Here is a 27729-nt window from a genome sequence, read left to right as displayed (position 1 = left end):
GGCATTTCAATAGCTACCTTGCAGATTTGTTTTGAGATTCTAGCAGGACTGTTCAACAAATTCTATTGCGTGGGTTCCAGTATGGTCCTCCTCTATCTGAGAGTATCACCCTCTTTGATTTGGGTGACATCATGAAGATATAGCTAGTGCCTACAGCAGGATGACAAGTGTAGTACAGTGAGGGAATCACTGGACATCTTCCAGCTGGCCAAATCCCTCAGATCAAGCCTGGCATAAATGGAGTGACAGATGTCACTGTCAGATTGCTCTAACATCCTTCATATGACCTACCGCTAGATGCTCCAGTTTTGTTTCAAAAAGCTTAAGTGAGCTTTGCAAGTTTGGATAGTGAAAAAAGAGTAAATAATTTTATGGCTTGTTAAGGCCAAAGGCATGCAATCTATTTAGAATCAGAGCTAGCAACCTCATCATTCATGAGAGCATCTGGCTGCCATCTACAGGATGCTGGGCATGTGCCAACTTTGATAATTACATTCAGTTTACCCACCTTTCCTCATTGCTTCAGTTGGATAACACACTATCAGTTCTGTTCAGAAGGCACTGCACATGATTGCTAGTATATTCTACAAGGCAACTATCTCACGTTAGAAGCTGTAGCACTTTATGGGAAAATGAAGTGAAATAATTGCACAGTAAGTTCAGAAATGTGCTTAAAGTGGGAAATTATGAGGTATAAAATTTTAATTGTATTACTCAGGGAAATTTAAATATGTTAGCTGGCATTGACTCTCTAGTTTATTAAAGAAGAAAATATTTGTTCTTACCTGATCTGACATTTCAATTTGGTTTTATTGTAATTAGATAATAAGATCATTATAATACTAGACACAATAGGCACACACACACTGAAGAGGTTTTGTTTAGTGTAAGTTGGACCTTCTTTTTTTCTAATTTAAATTTTATTTTTGTGGCTGCTTTGCAAAACATGTGGGATCTTAGTTCCCTGACCAGGGATCAAACCCATACACCCTACATTGGAAACATATGGAGTCTTAACCACTGGGCCACCAGGGAAGTCCTGAGTTGGATTTCATAAAGTTTAAAATGTGAGTTAAACAGCAGACAAGTATTAATTTATCCTGAAAATTTTTGAAAGTGAAAAAATATTTTATAGTCATTGCTATTTCAAAAGAATCTACTATTCAAGGAAGGGGGAACTTAGGAAAGTAAGTTGAAAATTAACAATAGCCAACACTTACATACACTTCACCACGTGCAGGGAAATATCCTATGTGATTTGCCTATATTCACCAATTCAGTCTTCATATGAACTCAGTTAGGTGGGTACTTATAATATTTCTATTTTACAAATGAAGGAATTGAAGCACAAGTAAATAAGTTTTCCAAGGTTGCAGATCTAGTGAATGGGAGAGCCAGGATTCAAACCCAGAGAGTCTGGCTCTCAAATTCATACTTTTAACCACCATGCCCAACTGCCTGCTGCTGAAAACATCATACGAAGCAGCTCAGTTGAACACTCATTTGAAGCCTAACATTGGAAAAGACTCCAGTGCCAGGAAAGATTGAAGGCGGGAGGAGAAGGGGACGACAGAGGATGAGATGGTTGGATGGTATCACCGACTCAATGGACATGAATATGAGAAAGCTCTGGGAGTTGGTGATGGACAGGGAAGCCTGGCAAGCTGCAGTTCATTGAGTCGGAAAGAGTTGGATATGACTGAGTGACTGAACTAAACTGAACTGATAAGCAAAGTAATGTGCTAAATGCTAGGAAAACTGGATCAAGTCTGATGCCACTCTCTAAGGGCTGTATAGGCTACTGGAAACACAAGAAGTGTACATGATGTCCTCTAATGAGGACAAAAGGGGAGTAAAATTAACATGCAAAAGGAGTACCAAGAGCAAATTTAGATGGGATGTGGAGGATTGGCCATCAGACAAGTTGCAGCAGGCAGTAGACTTTGGGGCTAAGTTTACTGGAATGAGATTCCAGACATGCAATATGAAGTAATCAGAGTCATTAAGCATAAGAGGGATTTGAAGGGTTGGAAATGAAATTAGAGAGATATGATGGTGCTGCTGCTGCTAAGTCGCTTCAGTCATGTCTGACTCTGTGCGACCCCATAGATGGCAGCCCACCAGGCTCCCTTGTCCCTGGGATTCTCCAGGCAAGAACACTGGAGTGGGTTGCCGTTTCCTTCTCCAATGCATGAAAGTGAAAAGTGAAAGTGAAGTCGCTCAGTGGTGTCCGATTCTTAGTGACCCCATGAACTGCAGCCCACCAGGCTCCTCTGTCCATGGGATTTTCCAGGCAAGAGTACTGGAGTGGGGTGCCATTGCCTTCTCCGATGATGGTGCTAGATTATCAAAAAATGACAGGTGTGTATTTTACACAGAAAACACATGTGTATACCCAGCATAACATCTCGTTATGTGTATTATATATCCACATAGTATTCACTGAAGATAAATATTTGTGTCTGTGTTATTTAGAAGGATGTTGTGCTTAACATAGGTAGGTTTTCATTCACAATAGCATAGTAAAAAAGTTGAAATCCTTGATCAAATGTGCAATATCTCTGTGACTTCAGTTTGCTGACCTAGATTATGGAAATAATAATATCTATCTCTTTAGGATCCCTGCAAGGTTTAATAAAATAATTCATATAAATGTGGCATCCCTTATAGGGATCCTAAAGAGACAGATACTATTATACCATGTTCTAAACCAGGATATTGAAGTCACAAAGCTACAGTATGCCTGTAATCCAAGCAGTGCAAAGGGTGAATTGTGCTTGCTTCCCTAGATGCTGAGAACACTCCTGACAGACAACCTTCAACTGTCTGTTCCTTCAGGGTCGCCTCAACTATAGAGAGCCCTATTTCCTAAGGTCCTACCTCTTCGCAGTGTAGCTCCTAGCCAATGACTGTTTGTTGCAAGTACACAGACATCTTTCCATCTTGGCCTAACCAGGTATATCCTTTAGCTCCAAAGACTGCTGTTGTGTAAGCTGAGGTATACTTTGGGTTACATCATAGCTTGACTTCTGCCTTTGCAAATCCAGGATACCTGGGGGGGAGGGTGTAGTGTGGTAAATTAGGAAATTGGGATTGACATATATACACTGTTGATATATGTATTAATATAAAATAATATAACACACAGAAGTCGCTCAGTCATGTCCAACTCTTTGCAACCCCATGGATTGTAGCCCACCAGGCTCCTCGGTCCATGGGATTTTCCAGGCATGAATACTGGAGTGGGTTGCCGTTTCCTTCTCCAAAATAATATAAAATGGATAACTAATGAGAATTTACTGTATAGCTCAGGAAACCCTACTAAGTGCTCTGTGGTGACCTAAATGGGAAGGAAATCCAAGAAAAGAGAAGATGTTATGTATATGTATATAGCTGATGCACTTTGCTATACAGTAGGAACTAACAACATTGTGAAGCAACTATACTCCAATAAAAATTAATTTTTAAAAATTCTGTGCATTAAAGTCTATCTTAGAGGAAACCTAACTTGAGACATCACTTGGTAGTGGTGCATGTGGTGGCAATGGTGGGCGCTGTGACTTCCCAGTGCTTGCAGGGTTGTATTTCTTGTGCAGAAATTGTATAGGTGGGCAGCAGCCTCTGCCACAGTTTCATATGATAGTCTGTGGACCTGCACTATTGGTGGGAAGTTTGTCATTAAGCCAATTCTCTGGCATAGTATTGGCCTTTCTGCCTAGATGCTTAACAATGTATTTTTCTCTAGCTCTTTCAACAATTCTATGGGATATCCAATATCCTTTCAATAAACTGCTGTTTAATCAGCCTCAATCAACTTCTGTTATATAGTCAGTTCAGTCTCTCAGTGGTGTCTGACTCTTTGCAACCCTGTGGTCTGCAGCACGCCAGGCTTCCCTCTCCATCACCCATTTACTGGAGCTTGCTCAAACTCATGTCCATCGCGTTGGTGATACCATCCAACCATCTCATCTTCTGTCGTCCCCTTCTCCTCCTGCCTTCAATCTTTTCCCAGCATCAGGGTCTTTTCCAATGAGTCAGTTCTTCCCATCAAGTGGCCAAAGTATTGGAGTTTCAGCTTCAGCATCAGTCTTTCCAATGAATATTTAGGTCTGATTTCCTTTAGGATTGACTGGTTTGATCTCCTTGCAGTCCAAGGAACTCTCAGGAGTCTTCTCCAACACCACAGTTTAAAAGCATCAGTTCTTCGGCGCTCAGTCTTCTTTATGGTCCAACTCACATCCGTACATGACTATTGGAAAAACCATAGCTTTGAGTATATGGAACTTTGTTGGCAAAGTAATGTCTCTGCTTTTTAATATGCTTCCTAGGTTTATTATAGCTTTTCTTCCAAGGAGCAAGTGTCTTTTAATTTCATGGTTGCAGTCAGCATCTGCAGTGATTTTGGAGCCCAAGAGAATAAAGTCTTTCACTGTTTCCATTGTTTCCCCATCTATTTGCCATTAAGTGATGGGATTGGAGGCCATGATCTTAGTTTTCTGAATGTTGAATTTTAAGCCAACTTTTTCACTCTCCTCTCTCATTTTCATCAAGAGGCTCTTTAGTTCCTCTTTGCTTTCTGCCATAAGAGGGGTGTCATGTGCATATTTAAGGTTATTGATATTTCTCCCGGCAATCTTGATTCCAGCTTGTGCTTCTTCCAGCCCAGCATTTTTCATGATGTACTCTGCATATAATTTTAAAAAGCAGGACGACAATATACGGCCTTGACATATTCCTTTCCTGATTTGGAACCAGTCTGTTGTTCCATGACCAGTTCTAACTGTTGCTTGACTTGGATACAGATTTCTCAGGAGGCAGGTAAGGTGGTCTGGTATTCCCATCTCTTAAAGAATTTTCCACAATTTGTTGTGATCCCCACAGTCACAAGTTTGGGGACAGTCAATAAAGCAGAAGTAGATGTTTTTCTGGAACTCTCTTGCTTTTTCTGTGATCCAAAGGATGTTGGCAATTTAATCTCTGGTTCCTCTACCTTTTGTAAATCCAGCTTCAACATCCGGAAGTTCTTGGTTCATGTACAGTTGAAGCCTGGCTTGGAGAATTTTGAGCATTACTAGTGTGTGAGATGAGTGCAACTGTGTGGTAGTTTGAACATTCTTTGCCATTGCCCTTTTTTGGGATTGGAATAAAAACTGACCTTTTCCAGTCCTGTGGCCACTGCTGAGTTTTCCAAATTTACCAATACCTGATTGATATATTCCCCAGGATAGAGCAATGATATGAGTATTATGGATATAAATTAAATAAGCTCCATGGAGGAAGTATTTTGGGCAACATTAGCAATAGTGAAGGGAGAGCAGCATGTTGGAGAGACATGTTGGGAAACAAAGATAAACCAGTTCAGTCATGCATATGGAAAGCAGGTTGATATAACAGAAAGGAAAGGGAAGGACAAAATGAGAATGATGAGACAGGGATTCCAACCTAATGGAATTTTATTTATATTTTGAAAAAGATGAAATAAAAATCAAATCTCTGTATACACAAGAAGTTTTAATTTCATTAAATGGACACAGTTTTTTAAAAATACACATTTCAGGTAACAAATGTCTAGTTCTATTCCATGCCTATCAGGGAAATAGTTGTGGATTTGAAGAAGATCTACAGTTTTCTAATGAAAAAAGCTGGCCTTGAAAGCTAGATGTGAATAGATTGTGTCTTCGCTTTTATTCATCAACACGCCATAATAGTGAGAAAAAAAAAGAGTGTCTCATATGCAACAAAGTTTTGAATTTAGATACACATTGGCTAACAGTTATGACTTTAATTTCATTAGAATATGACCAAAGTACAAAGACAGCAAGCCTGGCAAACTTAAAAGGAAATCATATATTTATTTAAACCACATTATGTTATTTCTGTTTAACAGCCCAGGTAGTCTGGCAAGGAGCTGAGTTTAGTGCTGGTGGGCCAGAGGTCTCTAGTTCTGTTTTTTAAAAGCAGCTAGAGTCTTCTGGGGAGAAGGCAATGGCACCTGACTCCAGTACTGTTGCCTGGAAAATCCCATGGATGGAGGAGCCTGGTAGGCTACAGTCCATGGGGTTGCACAGAGTCGGACATGACTGAAGCGACTTAGCAGCAGCAGCAGCAGCATGTTATTTCTGTACTTTTTTAAAATTTTATTTTACTGTGTGTTATATTTAAATGGCCCCCACAGACATAGCCATTTTGGGAAGGGGGATTTTTCTATTTGTTGTCTTGAAATGTTTTCTTTTCCTGGTTTGTAGACCAGTATTTGATGGCATTCAATAGCAATAAAATAGCAGTGTTTAGAAAAACCGATATGAGATGATTTCCTAGGAAATGGCTACGTAGTTGGATAAGTCTGGAACTTTGCCCTGAATGTCAACAGTATTCAGGTTGTGTCAGAGATACCGGGAGAAAATGTGTTGCTGATACCACAGGATGACTTGGCTTCCATTTCTCTGCAACTCTGACCTGGAGACCGGTAACAGAGGTGCCCCACCTGTTTTTTTTCTACATAAATGAAATAGAGAAACAGAAGTCGATTTCTAAAAGAGACAAGAATTGGAACTTGTGGAGTGTCATATAACAAATTCAAAAGTGTTCTACCCAGAGAAGAGCCAATGGGTAGTATTGACTACAGAGCGCAAAAGCAACATGTTTCTCTTGGCAGTGGCCAGAAACAGCCAGGTCCCCAAGGAGTCTTTCTGGCCCTGGGTCCCTTAAGATGGAAAGACCCAAACTCTTGGGAAGAAAGTAATACAGAAAGGAAATGAAAATTAGATTTACATTTGTGCCCTTCATGCAGATATAGCATAAACCATAAAAGAGAAAGGAACTATTATTATCAAAAGCCATATTGTGAAACTGGAAGTAGGCTCTTTTTTTGCTCATTTTGTATTGCTTTCCACAGTTCTGAAAAACCATAAAACTCAGAAAGACTGTCAAGTTCCAATGCTCTAATTTTGTTATTATTTGGGATAGATAAGTGAGATAAAGACTTACAAGAGAAATGTAGCTACATAAACTAGACATTCTTTCCTCTTCTCTTAAAAGTAAAGTTTCCATTCTTAGTGAAGTTAGGAGACAAACTGCAAAACATTCTTCAGAGTATCTTTCAATGAAATGTAGAAGCCTATCAGAAGATTGTGGAGGGAAGCTGGGGAGAGAAAACTAAGACTACTGTAATTCTACTCTCCTGCAGCTAAGTTCAGTTTAGTTCAGTCACTCAGTCGTGTCCAACTGTTTGCGGCCCCATGAATCGCAGCATGCCAGGCCTCCCTGTCCATCACCATCTACCTTCCGAGGTTCACTCAAACTCATGTCCATCAAGTCGGTGATGCCATCCAGCCATCTCATCCTCTGTCATGCCCTTCTCCTCCTGCCCCCAATCCCTCCCAGCATCACAGTCTTTTCCAATGAGTCAACTCTTCTCATGAGGTTGTCAAAGTACTGGAGTTTCAGCTTTAGCATCATTCCTTCCAAAGAAAGCCCAGGGCTTATCTCCTTTAGAATGCACTGGTTGGATCTCCTTGCAGTCCAAGAGACTGTCAAGAGTCTTCTCCAACACCACAGTTCAAAAGCATCAATTCTTCGGTGCTCAGCTTTCTTCACAGTCCAAATCTTGCATCCATACATGACCACATGAAAAACCATAGCCTTGACTAGATGGACCTTTGTTGGCAAAGTAAGGTCTCTGCTTTTCAATATGCTATCTAGGTTGGTCATAACTTTTCTTCCAAGGAGTAGGCGTCTTTTAATTTCATGGCTGCAGTCACCATCTGCAGTGATTATGGAGCCCAAAAAGATAAAGTCTGACACCATTTCCACTGTTTCCCATCTGTTTGCCATGAAGTGATGGGACCAGCTGCCATGATCTTAGTTTCTGAATGTTAAGTTTTAAGCCAACTTTTCCACTCTCCTCTTTCACTTTCATCAAGAGGCTTTTTAGTTCCTCTTCACTTTCTGCCATAAGGGTGGTGTCATCTGCATATCTGAGGTTATTGATATTTCTCCCAGCAATCTTGATTCCAGCTTGTGCTTCTTCCAGCCCAGCGTTTCTCATGATGTACTCTGCATATAAGTTAAATAAGCAGGGTGACAACATACAGCCTTGACATATTCCTTTTCCTATTTGGAACCAGTCTGTTGTTCCATGTCTAGTTCTAACTGTTGCTTCCTGACCTGTGTACAGGTTTCTCAAGAGGCAGATCAGGTGGTGTGGGATCCCCATCTCTTTCAGAATTTTCCACAGTTTATTGTGATCCACACAGTCAAAGGCTTTGGCATAGTCAATAAAGCAGAAATAGATGTTTTTCTGGAACTCTCTTGCTTATTTGATGATCCAGCGGATGTTGGCAATTTGGTCTCTGGTTCCTCTGCCTTTTCTAAAAGCAGCTTGAACATCTGGAAGTTCAAGATTCATGTATTGCTGAAGCCTGGCTTGGAGAATTTTGAGCATTGAGCATTACTTTACTAGCGTATGAGATGAGTGCAATTGTGTGGTAGTTTGAGCATTCTTTGGCATTGCCTTTCTTTGGGATTGGGATGAAAACTGACCTTTTCCAGTCCTGTGGCCACTGCTGAGTTTTCCAAATTTGCTGGCATATTGAGTGCATCACTTTCACAGCATCATCTTTCAGGATTTGAAATAGCTCAACTGGAATTCCATCACCTCCACTAGCTTTGTTTGTAGTGATGCTTTCTAAGGCCCACTTGACTTCACATTCCAGGATGTCTGGCTCTAGGTCAGTGATCACACCATCATGATTATCTGGGTCGTGAAGATCTTTTTTGTACAGTTCTTCTGTGCATTCTTGCCACCTCTTCTTAATATCTTCTGCTTCTGTTAGGTCCATACCATTTCTGTCCTTTATCAAGCCCATCTTTGCATGAAATGTTCCCTTTGTATCTCTAATTTTCTTGAAGAGACCTCTAGTCTTTCCCATTCTGTTGTTTTCCTCTATTTCTTTGCATTGATCGCTGAGGAAGGCTTTCTTATCTCTTCTTCCTAGTGTTTGGAACTCTGCATTCAGATGCTTATGTCTTTCCTTTTCTCCTTTGCTTTTTACTTCTCTTCTTTTCACAGCTGTTTGTAAGGCCTCCCCAGATAGCCATTTTGCTTTTTTGCATTTCTTTTCCATGTGGATGATCTTGATCCCTGTCTCCTGTACAGTGTCACGAACCTCAGTCCATAGTTCATCAGGCACTCTATGTATCAGATCTAGTCCCTTAAATCTATTTCTCATTTCCACTGTATAATCATAAGGGATTTGATTTAGGTTATACCTGAATGGTCTAGTGGTTTTTTCTACTTTCTTCAACTTAAGTCTGAATTTGGCAATAAGGAACTCATGATCTGAGCCACAGTCAGCTCCCGGTCTTTTTTTTGCTGACTGTATAGAGCTTCTCCATCTTTGGCTGCAAAGAATATAGTCAATCTGATTTTGATGTTGACCATCTGGTGATGTCCATGTGTAGAGTCTTCTCTTGTGTTGTTGGAAGAGGGTGTTTGCTATGACCAGTGCGTTCTCTCGGCAAAATTCTACTAGCCTTTGCCCTGCTTCATTCCATATTCCAAAGCCAAATTTGCCTGTTACTCCAGGTGTTTCTTGACTTCCTACTTTTGCATTCCAGTCCCCTATCATGAAAAGGACATCTTTTTTGGGTGTTAGTTCTAAAACGTCTTGTAGATCTTCATAGAACCATTCAACTTCAGCTTCTTCAGCGTTACTGGTTGGGGCATAGACTTGGATTACCGTGATATTGAATGGTTTGCCTTGGAAACAAACAGAGATCATTCTGTCACTTTTGAGATTGCATCCAAGTACTGCATTTCGGACTCTTTTGTTGACCATGAAGGCTACTCCATTTCTTCTAAGGGATTTCTGCCCACAGTAGTAGATATTATGGTCATCTGATTTAAATTCACCCATTCCAGTCCATTTTAGTTTGCTGATTCCTAGAATGTCAACGTTCACTCTTGCCATCTCCTGTTTGACCACTTCCAATTTGCCTTGATTCATGGACCTGACATTCCAGGTTCCTATGCAATATTGCTCTTTACAGCATTGGACCTTGCTTCTATCACCAGTCACATCCACAGCTGGGTATTGTTTTTGCTTTGGCTCCATCCCTTCATTCTTTCTGGAGTTATTTCTCCATTGATCTCCAGTAGCATATTGGGCACCTACTGACCTGGGGAGTTCCTCTTTCAGTATCCTATCATTTTGCCTTTTCATACTGTTCATGGGGTTCTCAAGGCAAGAACACTGAAGTGGTTTGCCATTCCCTTCTCCAGTGGACCACATTCTGTCAGATCTCTCCACCATGACCTGCCCGTCTTGGGTGGCCCCACAGGGCATGGCTTAGTTTCATTGAGTTAGACAAGGCTGTGGTCCTAGTGTGATTAGATTGACTAGTTTTCTGTGAGTATGGGTTCAGTGTGTCTGCCCTCTGATTCCCTCTTGCAACACCTACCATCTTACTTGGGTTTCTCTTTCCTTGGACGTGGGGTATCTCTTCACGGCTGCTCCAGCAAAGCGCAGCCGCTGCTCCTTACCTTGGAGGAGGGGTATCTCCTCACTGCCGCCCCTCTAAACAACATATATATGTGTATATATACAGCACCTCTCCTCATCGCCGCCCCTCCTGACCTTGAATAATTTGCAAGGAACTGGTGCAACTCATTTAAAAGCAGGTATGAAAAGTAATTGGGACTTCCCAGGTGATGCTAGTGGTAAAGAACTCTCCTGCTAATGCAGGAGACATAAGAGACACGGGTTCGATCCCTGGGTCAAGAAAATCCCCTGGAGGAGAGCATGACATCCCACTCCAGTATTCTTGCCTAGAGAATCCCATGGACAGAGGAGCCTGGCAGGCCATGGTCCACAGGGTCGCAAAGACATGAGTGAAGCAACTTAGCTTGCATGGTCCACAGAGTCGCAAAGACATGACTGAAGCAACTTAGCTTGCATGCACATGAAAAGTATTTAGCAGAGTATCCATACAAAGACACTAAAAAGAAATTAGAGGATAATACCAGAAAATTTAAAAATAGATGGATACTCCAGAAAAAAAAATGTTGACATTGAGCAAATGAAAAGTTTGAACAAAGATCTTGCCCTGAATTAAAACAAAACAAGCAAACAAGGACAAAATTCAATGAAGCAATTGCTTCTATGATAGAAGACCATGAAACAAAAATGCAAAACTCTGGGGAAAGATGGTAAAAGATCAGGAAGAGGCAAAATTGTGCTCAAGAAGGAAAATATATAAAATTAACAAAGTTATACATATATATTATTTTCAGATTCTTTTCCATTATAGATTATTATAAGATATCGACTATAATTCCCTGTGATATACACAGGTCTTTGTTGTTTATCTATTTTATATATAGTAGTATATACAATCCTGAGATTACCATACTAAGTGAAGTAAGTCAGAGAGAGAAAGACAAATGTCATGTGATTTCACTTGTGTGTGGAATCTAAAAAGATGATACAAATGATTTTAGTTATAAAACAGGAATAAATTCACAGTCATAAAAAATAAACTTAAGGTTACCAAAGGGAAAAGTAAGGCAGGGAGAGATAAATTAGAAGTTTGGGATTAACAGGTCGCAAAGAGTCAGACATGATTTAGTGACTAAACAACATATATATGTGTATATATACACCACATCTTCTTTATCCATTCATCTGTTAATGGACATTTAGGTTTCTTCCATGTCCTATGAACACTGGAGTGCATGTATCTTTTCAAATTAGAGTTTTTGGCATTTCTGGATAGATGCCCAGGAGTGGGATTACTGGATCATATGGTAACTCGTATTTTTAATTTTTTAAGAAACCTGCAGATTGTTCTCCATAGTGGCTGTAACTATTTACGTTCCCACCAACAGTATAGGAGGCTTCCCTTTTGTCCACACCCTTTCCAGTATTTATTATTTAAACAATCTAATCTTTGTCTACACAGAACCAGTTAAGTAAATTATATTGTATCCATAAGGACTTGTGTATTGACATGATAAGTTCTTCAAGAAGCACTTAATGGAGACCAAACAGCTGTCCAAAACATTATAGTACACTATCATCATGTAGAAATGTGTATGTTTTCCTTATATTTAAAAAATGTGAAGAAGAGACTAGTAAGTAAAGTTACTTATAGGAAAGAAAAAACTAGTAGGAAGTAAGAAGTTTACTTATAGAAAAAGGTGGAAACAGTGCAGATGGTGGACAGGAAAGAGTAGATGACTTTTTACCGCTTACTTTTTTATTTTTCTTTGATATTTGTTCCACGTTTATTAAACAATGGAAGTGTATTAAATAAACAGTTTTAAAAACTGGGGTAAATATTTGCAGTCTGCCTCAATATTGCAAAACTGGATTTTTAATATGGAATCTAGTTTTGTTATACATTTATAAACTTCAGTGACACAGCAAGCATGCCCTTACAGCTTCATGTTCATTCCTTGGCCCTCTGCAATTCAGGTTTCACTGAAATTGGTCTTTCAAAACTCACTAACAGCCTGGCCTCCTAATTGCCAACTCCAATAATCCCCCTCTCATTTGAATTTCCTGCAGTGGTCTATGCCGCTGTCCGCCCCCTTCATTACTGAAACACAGTTTCTTTGTTTGCATGTCACCAACCACTAAAGTCCTGGCTTTCTGCATCCCGTGAATGCCCAGGCTCTCCTTCACAGGATTCTCTCCCCTGTGGGTCTTGGGAACAGTGGGATAAGAAAGCTTTGTTAGTTATCTTTCCTGATTGAATGCCCTACCACTCCTGACAATGGTGAGAGCCTATAATGCCAATTGTGTCAAGATTTTAATAATCACTGGAAAAAAGACCCTCATTGGAAAAGACTCTGATGCTGGGAAAGATTGAAGGCAGGAGGAGAAGGAGATGACACAGGATGAGATGGTCGGATGGCATCACAGACTTGATGGATATGAGTTTGTGCAAACTCCGGGAGTTGGTGATGGACAGGGAAGCCTGGCATGCTGCAGTGCATGGGGTCGCAAAGAGTCAGACATGACTGAGTGACTGAATTGAACTGAACTTTAATAATCAAAGGACCTTTCCCCCAAACTAAAGATCATTATTGATTGAAGAGGCAGAAAATACTTGGTAGTTCTATTATTTCATTTCCTTATAGTTACTGTTCTCTTTTTTCAAAATGGCACCTATAGTACTTGAAAAGAGTGGAACTGGTGCCGGGATACGAGATGTGGCAGGGATCTAGCCTCTGGACCAGACTACTGTCTTCAGATTCCAGCTTCATTCCTCACTAGTACATGACCTGGAGTGAGTTACTCCAACTGTGTGTGTGTCTCATTTGCTCCTCCCTGAAAGGGAGCTGTCATAAAAGCATCTTATTAATTGGGCCCTTGGGCAGTCTTTATGAAGGAATAGATATGAAATCACTTTGAACTGTTGCTGGCATCCAAGTTCTTGCAACTATTGCTGACAATGTTCCAAGCAGAAGATCTTAGAACAGGGAATCTAGAGTCAGAAATCTGAATTCCAGTCACATTTCTGCTACTAATTGGATTTATTTTCTGAATAACTTATTTACTGCCTATAAAATGGGAGGTGGAAATATGGTCTCTGAAATTCCTTGTGGTCCTAACAACACCTAACTGCTTTGAGAAACAATGTATTAAGCATGTTTACTTCAAAGTCTGATAGCTGAAGCACTGCTTGGTGTATAAACTGGAAGCTATTTTAAGGTCAGAATTAATAGCATCACAGAATGAGCAACAAACTAACTTATTCTATGAATTTGTGGTGTTTTACTTATTTTTGTCCACTTCTGTTAGGAAGGAAAAGAATCCTATTCTTCAGAGATAAAGTGGCTCTTGTATGTATGTAATAAACACAGTCTGTTAGAAATATCTAATATTTGAGAATAAAATAAATATTGTGTAGCTTAGAAATAGGCTGCTCAACAGAACACCTATGTTAGAAATAAGGTATTTATTTTGACATTACAAATGTAACTTGACAGTTAGATTTTATCTCAACATTATTTTTGAAAACAAGTTATCCCTTAAATTCTACATTCTTCCAGGTTCCTTGGTTAAAACTTTAAGCCTCTATATTTAACAATTTATTATCACTTACTCTTTATATCCAGTATAGCCCTGAGCCCTGGCTTCTCTTTTGCTTCACACTCCATTGCCACTGGGTCCAAATCCTTTTCACATCTTGGTATGGGAGCAACAGACTGGCCGTCTCAGCCTTCCTATTTTCAAACTATCACACAGGCCACTGCCAAGTGCCTTCTTCTTTAAAGCACTAAGTGCTAATACTCCTATTTCCAGAAACCACACTGGTTCGCTGCCACCGTGTATTAAGTTTAAACATCTCCGTCAGACTCACAAAACTCTCCTTTAACTGCTCCAGCTAACTTCCTTTCTCATTGCTTTCTTCACCTTTGCCTCCTCCCAGCATAGATTTCAGTTTCCTCACAGTCTCTGCACACAACACTCTTATTCCTGATTTTATGCAGAAATTTGGTTCCTCTTCCTGAAAGTGTGTGTTCAGTCACTCAGTCATATCTGACTCTTTGTGACCCCATGGACATTAGTCCACCAGGCTTCTCTCTCCATGGGATTTTCCAGGCAAGAATACTAGAGTGGGCTGTCATTTCCTCCTCCAGGGGATCTTCCCCACCTAGGGATCGAACTGAGTCTCTTGCATTTCCTGTATTGGCAGGCGGATTCTTTACCAGTGTGCCACCTGGAAATCCTCTTCCTGAATAACTTTTTCTTATCTTCTCTACTCACCCTATCCAACAGTCCATCCATCCTCTCCACCCTTGATGACATGTCAACTCAGAGTTTTGAATGAAGCTTCATATATTTACTAATAGTGCTCAATACACTAGGGCTTCCCTGGTGGCTCAGATGGTGAAGAATCTGCCTGCAATGCAGGAGACCTGGGTTTGATCCCTGGGTTGGGAAGATCCTCTGGAAGAGGAAATGGCAACCCTCTCCAATATTCTTGTCTGGAGAATCCCATGGACAGAGGACCAGCAGGCAACAGTCCATGGGGTTGCAAAAGAATCTATCATGATTGAACAACTAACACTTTCTTTCACTTTCTATGCACTTAGTATCAGCAATACAAAATTTTATTACTCTTCAATTATTTCAGGTTCAGGAATTGTAATAAATGAGCACCATAATATAATGGAAAATCCACTGACTTGAATTTAAGAAATCAGTTCTGCTTTTGACCAGCTGTATTTCCTTTGACAAGTCAGTCTCAGGGTCTCACAAAATTGTTATAAATATTAAAAGTGTAAGATGGAAACCTATTTTGTAAGCCCTAAATGCAATGCCAATATTACTGTTGTTAATGTATTATTTCTGTGAAGAACAACACATCTTTGGCAGTGTTAGATAAATAAGAGTCCTGTTAGAAGTGTTTAACAAATATATCAAGTTAAAGAAACCACGAAGCAAAGTTTGTATTAAAAAAGGAAAATTTGAATTAAATGTGAAGCCATAGGGGCTAAACTTGTTCAGTCCTAAATATGGAATTCGATGGCAACTCTCAGGAGAAGGAATTCTCATATAAAAAAGGATGAAACATCGTTTATTCAAGTGCTTCCCAAGGAAATACTAGTAGCAGCTGACTGCACCCATGGCAAGTTACAAGTAACTTCCCCTAATTGCACTGTATTGTCACTGATGAAAGATCTATTTCTATGAATGGGGAAAACCTAATTAGGCCCTCCTTGCAGAGTGAATCCCAATTCTATGTACATATTTTCCCCTGGGACCATTCTGCGTGATATCTACAGGCATCTATTGAAAGCAGTGGAGACTTGGCTGACTGGGGAAGTTTAATGGGAAATGCTTAAAACAGAAAATGCTAATGAATTGAGAACACATATTATATTCCAACAAAGATGAAAATTATATGAGAATAATTAACATTGCAAATCACAGTTTGGTTGCTAAACTATTATACAAAAATTCAAGAATATAGGATGAAAGTGGAAATATAAGGTACTTTCAAAAACAATTTGTTGAAGTGCTTTTCGTACGGAATGAATAAATTCTAAGGATTCATGAATATTTTCTTCTAAATTTTCCACATCACTGAAATGGGAGGGAAGGGACAGGGCACAACCTTTGAAAGAATGACATAGACATAGGACATGACAAAAACTTAGGATCAACTAGGTCCAAGATGGTGGAAGATTTGACTTCCAGTGGAACTTGATCTTCATTATATGCTCATTATATTAATAATAGATTAGCATGTTAAGGAAACATTCACCAGCACCATGACAGTTCCATGAACAACCATCAAAGATCAAAAAGAGAGCTGGTGGCCCAATTCTTGGAAATCTCTGCCCCTCCCCCCAAGTAATTAGAATAATCCTCCCATTCATCAACCTATGAAATTACCCAGTCCATAAAAGCTAACTACCCCCTATTTTGAGGCCTTGTGTCTTCTAAGACAGCCCACACATTGTCTGTGGAGTGTGTTTCTCTTTAAATAAATCCCCTTCTTACCTATCACTTTGTCTCTCACTGAATTCTTTCTGTGAGGCGACACCAGGAACCTGAGCTTCATTAAGTCCTGATACCAGGCATGTGATCTCAGCTGAAAGACGGTAAGACGATAGGTTCAAGTCCTAGTCTGTGTTACACAATTGAAACACTAAATCATATATTTCTGCTCAACCTGAAAGTTAGAACTGAAGAGTAGTAACCAAAGTGGACTTGAGGTATATCTATAGAAAGCTAAGATTTGGGGTAAGTATAACAGAGACCCCTAATTGTCCATCATTTGCTGTGCTTCCCATAGTCTAAGGTTGTTGTGGGCAAACAGTTGCCCAGACAATAATTGCATTTCCAATCTCCCCTTGCATCTAAATAGGACTACATGACCAGTTCTTCCCAAATGGAATGGGAACAGAATAGATCAATTTCTGGCCAAGATGGTGATGCAGAGGTGTGTATTCTCTTCTCCCACCTGCTTAGAGACTCTGAGGGAAGGGTACAGCTGCTGGAAGGAAGAATTCATGTGCCTGAGTCACAGGATGAAGGAAAACCATCCACTTGCCAACTAGGAACACTGAAACTTGTTGTTTTTCAGTTGCTCAGCCCTGTCCAACTCTTTGTGACCCCATGGATTGCAGCACGCTAGGCTTCCCTGTCCTTCACCATCTCTTGGAGCTTACTCAAACTCATGTCCATTGGGTTGGTGATGCCATCCAACCATCTCATCCTCTGTTGTCCCCTTCTCCTGACTTCAGTCTTTCCCAGCATCAGGGTCTTTTCCAGTGAGTCAGCTCTTCCCATCAGGTGATCAAAGTATTGAAGTTTCAGCTTCAGCATCAGTCCTTCCAGTGAATATTCAGGACTGATTTCCTTTAGGACTGACTGGTTTGATCTCCTTTCTGTCCAAGGAACTCTCAAGAGTCTTCCTCAACACCACATTCTTTCAGTATGTAAGAATGATAATAGTCTTTATAGACTTTATTGTTTATAAAACATATTCTTATATTGTGACCTTCTCTAAGTGACTTTGGGAATTGTGTTTCTATCCCATTTTATTTTAACTCAGTCATGCCTTTTATTTTGACCAGTAGCCCTTTTCAAAATTACCCATTAACTCTGAGTACCACCAAGAAGATGTTTTCTCATCTTTCTTAGCAGCTTACAAATAACCTACCTCTTTTACCACTGTCTCTCAGTATGTCCTTGCATGTAACTTTTCAATTTTTTAGTTATAACATCTGTTTTGACAAACCCCACAGCAGTTGTTTGGAACCCTAGCATCCATCACTTATTGCACATATCAGCTGGACAAGGTATAGGAAGTCTTACTTTGAAGAATTAAGCTGGTTGTGGTATAGGGCACAGTTGGTCATGATAGCATTTGGCTTCCAAGTTAGCTTTAACTTTGGCTGAGCAAGAATGAAATTACTGTGGTGATGTAGTATGCAACGGGAGGACATAATTTGGTCGGAAACTATACTACTTAAAACGTCAAACATTTCAGAACAGTTTTTAAAGTGTTGCTTGGAAGTTTCACTAGAGGAAAAAAATCTAGATTTAAGACAAATGCAGAAAACAGGCTATAAAATATTTAGAGCCAGTGATTACCTAAGAATTGATTCAAGGCAAATTAAGAAAAGGTGCTTGAAGCGGGGGAACTATAAATGATGTGTTTGCTTGGGAAGTGAGGGTAACATTTACACCTTAATACGTGTAAGACTGGATAACCATGGGTTGAACAAAAGCATGTAATTTTTCTTTATTTTCCTTTGTGATCTGGATAGGAGAGGTCAAGGCTGCATGAACAACTTAAAAGAAGCTGTATTTCTGAGACTCATAATTAGGACCAGAGAATGGAAAGTTAATATATTCTAACTAATTAGTCTAAATTGGAGCAAGCAGAAGTGCTGCAGCTTCTAAATCAAACTCCAGAAGCACTGAACACTCCAGAGGAGCTTGTAGAATTACAGATTCGTAGGCTCCGCCCCAGCTTCTGATGCAAGTTTGGAGTGGAAACCTAGAATCTGAATATTTGATTTGAGGACAGATGTTCCATAGAACATGCTTTTAAAAAACACTGCTAAATAGTATTACAAATTTGTATTTCCTGTTAAAATAAAAAAGGGAACTAGTTTGGATAGTAAAATGAATGAAAATGATCACAAAATGTGAAATGTAAAATTGCCTATGTGCCAGAATTGCAAGCAAAGCAGCTGTGCTTTGAGTATTTATAAGCAGATATTTGCGTATTTTGTAATACTCTATAGACTCTGTTTCTTTGATCATTAACTTTTAGTTAGAACCATTGAGATAGCTTTTATATGTACATCTATGATGGGTAGGCGGGTACAGTGTTGAGTGTGGACACTGAAGACAGACTCCCTGGGTTCAAATCCTGGCTCCAGCGCATAAAGGATATGCGGACTTGGAGAAGCTCCCTAACCTCTTTGTACTTCAGAGTTCTTACTGTCAAATGGGAATGATGATAATATTTATATCATGGAAATTATTTAAAAGTAAATTATTTAACACATATAAAACAGAAAATTTCCTGGAAGCCCAAGATTATTTCCATATTATAGTTATTGCCTAATAGATAACTACTGAAATAAAATAAATATATGGGTATATTTGAATATATATCTATGGTGACAGATTTGGAATGAATTGAAGGCAGTTGTTGCTCAGCCTAAAATATGAACCCATAAGGAGGAGGATAAAGTAAACAGAATCAAGTGAAGTTTAGAGTGAAGCCTTGCATTTTGGTCTTTTGTTATGTTTCCCAAGCTCTTTATTGGTATATTCTCTTAGAGGTTTGTTTTTAAATTTTTTCTTAATTAGCTATATTTTAAGGGATGAAAGCCCTAGAGAAGGGAACAGCAACCCACTCTCGTATTCTTGCCTAGAGAATTCCCTGGAAAGAGGAACCTGGTGGGCTACAGTCCATGGGATCACAAAGAGTCAGACATGACTGAGCCACTAACACTTTCACTTTTCACTTTTAAGGGATGAAAGAAATGGCTGGAAACCATTTAGGGATACTAGAACAAACTTGTCCTTTTCTTTGGAATCCATGCTTCTCTTATTCCCTATTCTTCTCCCCAGTTTTTATTTTCCTGAGACCATGGAGAGAACAGATACTTTTCAGATTCTCTCCAGTATTCCAAACACTTGGCACAATTTTTAAATAATTTTACCCATAGGAAATAAGGAAACCATAAAGTTTGCAAAATACTGTCTTCTAGTTTAATCCCATAGCCAAAATGTAGGCAATTTGAGACCAAAAAGCTAAAAAGAAAAAAAAAAGAAAGAACCATCTATGTTTGATGAAATGAGCCTGGCAATCATCACCTCAATTCGACGGTAGAGTATCCAGTTAGGAACCAAAACTGAACTCACCAGAGAGATATTCATTTGGATATACATTTTACAGCAGCAGAACTCCACTTTGGGAGCTGGGGTCTGGGACAAAGGTCTATATGATTAGAGTTCTGGGGCAGAAGAGCCCTCACATATGAAGCCAAGATTCAGAGTGAGGCAAAGGGTTGAGACTCAGGAAGAGATACCAGGCACTCTTTTAACAGCATAAAGCAACAGGGAGATCAATAACATAGACCTAGAGGAGTCATCTGTAGATACTGGAATTCTAAATCTAGCAAAGGAAGTGAATTGTAAGGCCCATCATATGGGGCATCAGCAGCTGTTGATAACTTCCTGCCCGAATCTCGCTCAGCAACTAGAACAAGATCAAACTTTCAGTGGACCTTCAAACAATAGATGGGTCTAATGAATCTTGTTGAATAAAATAGAATCAAAGATCATTTCTGTTGTGCTATACTGCTGTGCCAATTTGTCATTCAGGGAATAATAAATAGGTCATGGTGAATAGAATAGCACATGGACTCTGGAGAGGATATTGCCAGCAAACAGCAGCAGCCATAGAGAGAATGTCTCACAAATGAAAAGGCCTGCATCTTGACAACATGTGTTTGATGCCATGTGACTTCAAATGATTTTAAGAACTGCCTGTTTTGCTCAACAGAATAATGTGTAATTATTTTAATTAACCAGAAAAATTAATTGCTGCATGAGGTTAGAAAGAAAAAAAATGCATGGTAAACATTATTTATGAAGAAAGAGATACCTAAAAATCAGACTGATGATCAAAAACTTATTATAAACCTTGTGATAGAGATGGCCAGTTCCATCATAATTTTGTGTCAATTAAACACTGATGTTTATCCTTTCCTAGAGAATAACAGTTCTGGTGTACAAAGAAAATGTACATTGTATTTTTAAAAAACTTTTGATGTGGACCATTTAAAAAATTTTTGATGACTTTGTTACAATATTGCTTCTGCTTTATAGTTTTTTTTTTTTTTTTTGTGGGGTTGGTTCCAAATAGGAAAAGGAGTACGTCAAGGCTGTATATTGTCACCCTGATTGTTTAACTTATATGCAGAGTATGTCATGAGAAACGCTGGACTGGAAGAAGCACAAGCTGGAATCAAGATTGCCAGGAGAAATATCAATAACCTCAGATATGCAGATGACACCACCCTTATGGCAGAAAGTGAAGAGGAACTAAAAAGCCTCTTGATGAAAGTGAAAGTGGGGAGTGAAAAAGCTGGCTTAAAGCTCAACATTCAGAAAACTAAGATCATGGCATCTGGTCCCATCACTTCATGGGAAATAGATGGGGAAACAGTGGAAACAGTGTCAGACTTTATTTTTTGGGGCTCCAAAATCACTGCAGATGGTGATTGGAGCCATGAAATTAAAAGATGCTTACTCCTTGGAAGGAAAGTTATGACCAACCTAGATAGCATATTGAAAAGCAGAGACATTACTTTGCCAACAAAGGTTCGTCTAGTCAAGGCTATGGTTTTTCCAGTGGTCATGTATGGATGTGAGAGTTGGACTGTGAAGAAAGCTGAGTGCTAAAGAATTGATGCTTTTGAACTGTGGTGTTGGAGAAGACTCTTGAGAGTGCCTTGGACTGCAAGGAGATCCAACCAGTCCATTCTGAAGGAGATCAACCCTGGGATTTCTTTGGAAGGAATGATGTTAAAGCTGAAACTCCAGTACTTTGGCCACCTCATGTGAAGAGTTGACTCATTGGAAAAGACTCTGATGCTGGGAGGGATTGGGGGCAGGAGGAGAAGGGGACGACAGAGGATGAGATGGCTGGATGGCATCACTGACTCAATGGACGTGAGTCTGAGTGAACTCCAGGAGTTGGTGATGGACAGGGAGGCCTGGCGTGCTGCGATTCATGGGGTCTCAAAGAGTCGGACACGACTGAACAACTGAACTCAACTGAACTGAGGGGGTGCCTGGAGGATTTGGCCACAAGGCCTGTGAAATCTTAGCTCCCTGTACAAGGAGCAGACCTGCAACCCTTGCATTGGAAGGCAAAGTCTTCACCACTGGACCATCAGGGGAGTCCCCAAAATATACATTGTATTAACAGTGCTTATATCTCTAAATGATACCTTTGACAAAGAGCTATTTCTTGCTTTCTTGTTTTCTTTCTCAAACTTTAATATTTGTTTAAAAACTTTTCTTCTGTATTAGCTCAGAATCTAGAAAAGATTTTTAACTATAACAATTCAAGGCGAGCACTAAACTATATTACTTCAGGGCTTGTATCTTGGCAAGAAGAAGGAATGGTTGGTATTAATGGGAGCATAACAGTTCTGAAGGAAAACCAGCTCATGGCATTATGAATCATAGGGCTCTAAAACATTTATAAATGAATGAAAAGGCTTGGGGCTGACATGAATTATGAGTCTCATTAGGGCACTGTAATATGTCCAGCAATGTTTCAGAGGGAAATGACACCTCCCAAGAAAAGTGTTAAGACTTCTGTTACATTATTTTTCTACTAGTAATTGGCTATGGTCAAGGTGGGCTATGATCTGTATCCTTGGAGTACACATGGCAACATATCTCTGCATATAAATGTTTCCGTCTGTCAAGATCCTGTAAGACTCCTTTCTTCTAAGTGCCAAGCATTACTGTTGACCTTCAAGAAATAATAACAGGCCCTAGTATGAGGACAGCATTTCCAATCCTTCCATTCCTTTAAATAGAGCTTATGTAGGCTACAATGATCCTATTATTTTCCACATGTTGATAGACAGCAATATTGAAGAAGATAGCTTCCAGAAAAAAAATATTTTTTACTTACAGTGGTTATGAAAAAGAAAAAAATAAGTGGTAAACTCCTTATTCATGCAAATATAAATGCTCTTAGACTTAGCACACCTTTGATTTTTATCATCTCATTTCAGCTTTGGCTAATGTATCTTCACTAATTATGAAGTTAGTGAATTGAGAGAGAAGCCTGCATTATCAGTCATTCCCAAGAAAAGCTTGTATTATTGTAAAAAAATAAATAGGCTTATCAAAGCATGGCTTTAAGCAATGGCAAATTTAATTTAAGGAAAGTACACACATTACTTCTAATGTCTGTCTCTCTACCAATCAACTATGATGACGACTAATTAGAAATATTGTGACTGCAATGTGTGGCAGGGATACTGCTCTATGATTGCTGAGATTCTTTTTCCTCCTAGGACAAGATGTGGACTTCAGAGCCCAGCCTCCTTTTAGTGATATAGGGCCGTGTTACTGAGTTCTGGTCGATGAATGTGAATGGAGGTGATATTTGCTCCTTCTAGTCTGGCCTCTAAGAACATCCTGAGTGATACCTTCTGCTCACTCTTTTCTTCTTGCCAGTTGATCATGGTCAGGTAAAGGACTCCAAGGCCTTAGCAGAGTGAGAAGCTAACAGACCAAAAGGATCCTAGGTGCCTGAAAAATGCCACAACTCTTTGATAACCCCTATCTGATATAAGGTAAGTGATGAACATTTATTATGTTAAGTCACTGAGATTTGGAGGTCATTTGCCATGGTTCTTAGCCTACTTTTGTGAATTAATAATAAACATATTTTTTATTTAAAATGTATGAAAATACAAACTCAAAATATTTCCAGGACACACAGCAAAATGGAAGGTGTGTTTTCCTTCCTTAGTCATGGGTTACAGGAATGTCTTCTCAGAGATCTATAGATTTTAATTTATCAGAAAATTGTGCTGTTAAACTGGTAAATTATTGGACCAAATTAAGCAATTCTTAGAAGAAAGCACTTTCAGGAACGTAGTTTGGCAGATAATCCACCAGCCAATTCAAGAGACACAACAGACTTGAGTTCAATTCTTGGGTCAGGAAGATCCTTCTGGAGAAGCAAATGGCAACCCACTCCAGTGTTCTTGCCTGGGAAATCCCACGGACGGAGGAGCCTGGCAGGCTGCAGTCCACAGGGTCGCAAAGAGTCAGACACGACTGCGCAACTGAGGGCGCACACACACACACACACACACAGAGTAGCACACGTCCAGTCATTATTTGGATCCCATCTTCTGTCACTTTATCCCAGTTTCTACTGCTGGCTCAGCCTCTTGGCCTTCCAATCCCAGTGACCATTCCTAGATGTCAGAGTTCAATATCTGACCACACACCATCAGAAAAGCTCTGTCCTCCATTTTCCTTTTCTTCTCTATTACAATTTGGTTAGTTTGTAGAATAACTGCTACAATTAGTATGTAAAGTTTGGCATGTTCATTGGGATTTGCTCTGCTAATCAGACTAACTTATAGCTTATGAAAGCCTTTTTGGGGGTAGTGATTACTATCTACATGTTTTCTGTGTGACTTACCAGTACAGAAGACCTGAATCATTGTAGCAAGTACAGAAGATATTAAGGAGAAGAGAAAAATAATGCTTTTTCTTTGAAACCTGCCATAGAATATAAAGCTCATTTTGGTATATTTTAACCCTAAGGTATGAATACATAAAGCACATATAGATAATTAAGAAATCCATCTATAGTATTCCTAATGTCATAAAACTAAAGCAGGGCTAGTCTCTTAAATCATGAGTTCTTATACTTTCCTTTAGGAAGAACTCTACTTGTTTCTCAGGAAGCTTTACATCTCCCTAAAATTTGTATCCTGATGTCTTAACCTTCCAGGACTTCATAGTGTGACTGTTTGTAAACAGGGTCATTGCAGATGTAAGTGGTTAAGATGAGTTCTTACTGGTGTAAGAGGGGTCCCTATTCCAGTTTTACTGGTGTCCTGATAAAAAGAAGAAATTTGGAGACAGACACACATACACACACACGGGGAGACCGGCCTTGTGAAGACAGAGATCAGCCAAGGGACAGATTGCCAGCAAGCCATCAGATGCTAGGTCAGAGGCACGGAGCACATTCTTGCTCCCAACTCTCAGAAGGAATCAAACTAGAAGTGATATCAACAAGATAGTGGAATAGAATAATGGTCACCTGCTTCTTTACCCTCAACTCAGCAACAATAACTTGGCAGCCTTCAAGTTATTTCCAACAATAACTAGGCAAAAGGACCTTTGTGGAAGCTTTGGGATCCTAGTAAGAGACTGTGAAACACTAGTAGAGGCCGTGACCCAAGAAGGGTGTTTTGAAAAGGCAGCCCATGCCCAGGTGGCAGACTTGCCAATCCCAACTACAGACTTGAAAATAGCCCTGTCTCCCGGGGGACTCAGCTACAGCCGGGAGACAGGGGGACTTGCCTGGCATCATCCTGCCACAATACCATCTGCCAAGGGATTGTGCAGAAGTCATGCCTACCCATGCCCCAGGTATCCAGCCAGCCAACCCCAGTCCTGGCTGTGGACCCTGAAGGGGCATGTGTTCTAGCTCCAACCTCTCTCAAGATGCTAATCTTACCTCCAGGGATCCCCTGGGAGATATGTCTATCTGTGCCTGAGGCAGGCCCTCCAACCTGTGTCCAACTTCAAATCCTGAAATAGCTCTGTAATTTGGCTCCAACCGCTCTCAGTCCTGAACGAGGAATTCTCTTGTCCAGCCAGGGACCCACCAGAAGACACATTCTTGTGTGTACCTGGAGATAGGCCTGATGACCTCAGTCCAACTGCAGATGTTAGAGGGACCCTGACACCCTTGACATCTGTCTTCAGGCTCTCCCAGCCATGGTCCAGGAGCAGTCATGTCTGCCCAACGACCTCTTCTTGCTTCTCATGGCTCTTCACACTCCTTGGCTTGTGGCAGCATAATTCCAGTCTCTACCTTTGCCTTCCTCCTTGTGTCTCAACCCCTCCTCCCCTTTACTCTTTTAAGGATACTAGTCATTGGATTTAGGTAGCGTCCACCTGGATGAGTTCATCTGAAGATTCTTAAATAATCACATCTACACAGATCCTGGGCTTCCCAGGTGGTGCTAATGGTCAAGAACCCGCCTGCCAAAGCAGGAGATATAATAGATGCTGGTTCAATCCCTGGGTTGGGAAGATCCCCTGGAGGAGGGCATGGCAACCCACTCCAGTATTCTTGCCTGGAGAATCCCATGGACTGTAGCCCATAAACTAGCCCATAGTTTATGGGCTACAGTCCATAGGGCCACAAAGAATCTGACATGACTGAAATGACTGAGCATGCACTCACACAGATCCTACAAAGGTTTCATCCACAGATAGTGGGGATTCAGACCCGGATATATCTTTTGAGGGGCCAATATTTAATACCATCTTAAAATAGAGAATAACTGGAGAGTGATAAACCTTGGGTATATAGAGAGTGCTGAAAATAGGCAATATAACTGCTAAATAAGGATGACAACATCTTAAAATAGATAATAACTGGGAGACAATAAACCTTGGGTACATAGAGTGCTGAAAATATGCAATATAACTGCTAAATAAGGACTTTTGAAATAGATGACAATTTTTGTAATACTGCAAAGGAAACTCTATTAATAGTCTAGAACTAAAAATACTAGTCTATCTCAACAAAACTTGGGAGTAGAGGGGAGTAGAAGGTTAAGGGAAATGAAAGTATTTCAAAACTGCTAACTTGTTGGAGGGAGGATGAGAGCAGTGGGGAAGTAGAACATCTTGATGGAGAACCAGCTGGAGGATTGTTTTCTATTATCAGAGAACTAAGTGATGTGAGATTCAGAAAGTGGAAGGGAATTTTCCGTCTTTTAATAAGAAAGAAGAAATGAGCGACAACTCTATTAACTCCTTCCCACTAAAAAAAGAAAGAAGGAAAGCAACATTGCAAACAGGTACTAGTATAACAAAAATGGAAGATGTATATTAAGTAAATCACTAAAAAGACAGTTGCACCAAAATTATTACATAAATCTAATATAATTGCAATTAGGAGCTCAATAGGGATTTAAAAACAATATTGAGTTTCAATAATCTTTGAGTTCATATGGAAGAATCAGTTCAGTCGCTCTTTGTGATCCCATGGACTGCAGCACACCAGGCCTCCCTACCCATCACCACCTCCCAAAGTTTGCCCAAGTTCATGTCCATTGCATCAGTGATGCCACCAAGCCATCTCATCCTCTGATGCCCCCTACTCCTGAAAAGAATATTCTCATATATTCTTATGTATAGGTGGCATAAACATGAATTGTTACAACATCCATGGGTATCAGTCTGGTAGTATTTACTAGCTAATTCCACACAACCATTGCACTCTTGCAAATCTAAATAAAAGCCACGATGTAAGTTCTAGGGACTGAATTATGTCCCTCCCAGAATTCATATTTTGAAGTCCTAATCTCCAACATGATGGTATTTAGAGACAGGGCCTTTGGGAGATAGAGTTAAAACAGGTCATGAGGTTGGTGCCCTCATGATGGGGTGACTGACCTTATGAGAAAGGATACCAGAGAGGGCATCCTTGCTCTTGCCTTGCCTGTCCCTTCTCTGAAATTTAGTGCATTCCTGTAATTGAATTCTACTTAATAGTGCTTTCTATTATGCATGTTTGTATGTATCACTATCATGTCAAGAGCTTGTGAAAACAGATTGCTGCTTCCCATTGCCAGAATTCTGATGCAGTAGATCTATGTAAAGACCTAAAATTGCATTTCTAAAAACTTTCTAGAATAATGCTGATGCTGATGGTCAGGGGCTGACACACTGAGTACCAGTTGTCACTGAGAACTCAGTTGAAGTACTGAGTACTTCTGTGAAGTAATAAAAGAGAACATCTGCACTGCATACAGTCATAATGAATAGAAAAAGACACACCTCTAAACTACGTAGAGTGCTCAGTCTCTAAGTTGTGTCTGATTCTTTGCAACCCTCTGGACTGCAGCCCACCAGGGTCCCCTGTCCATGGGATTTTCCAGGA

At 39.9% G+C, this 27729-nt stretch overlaps 1 long non-coding RNA gene across 1 annotated transcript in view; it reads left to right on the top strand.

Moving 5' to 3' along the window:
* LOC139182631 (uncharacterized) overlaps positions 1 to 23768 on the top strand; it is a 111944-nt gene extending 88176 nt beyond the window's left edge. The window contains exon 4 of the long non-coding RNA XR_011566149.1: positions 23256 to 23768. This is a non-coding gene — a long non-coding RNA (uncharacterized lncRNA). The remainder of the gene's footprint in view (positions 1 to 23255) is intronic.
* The last annotated feature ends 3961 nt before the right edge of the window (positions 23769 to 27729 follow it).

This window comes from Bos indicus, chromosome 4 (genome assembly GCF_029378745.1).
Source record: "Bos indicus isolate NIAB-ARS_2022 breed Sahiwal x Tharparkar chromosome 4, NIAB-ARS_B.indTharparkar_mat_pri_1.0, whole genome shotgun sequence".
Taxonomy (NCBI): Eukaryota; Metazoa; Chordata; class Mammalia; order Artiodactyla; family Bovidae; genus Bos; species Bos indicus.
Note: the sequence above shows the minus strand (reverse complement) of the source record. Positions and strands in the feature narration are given on the sequence as shown.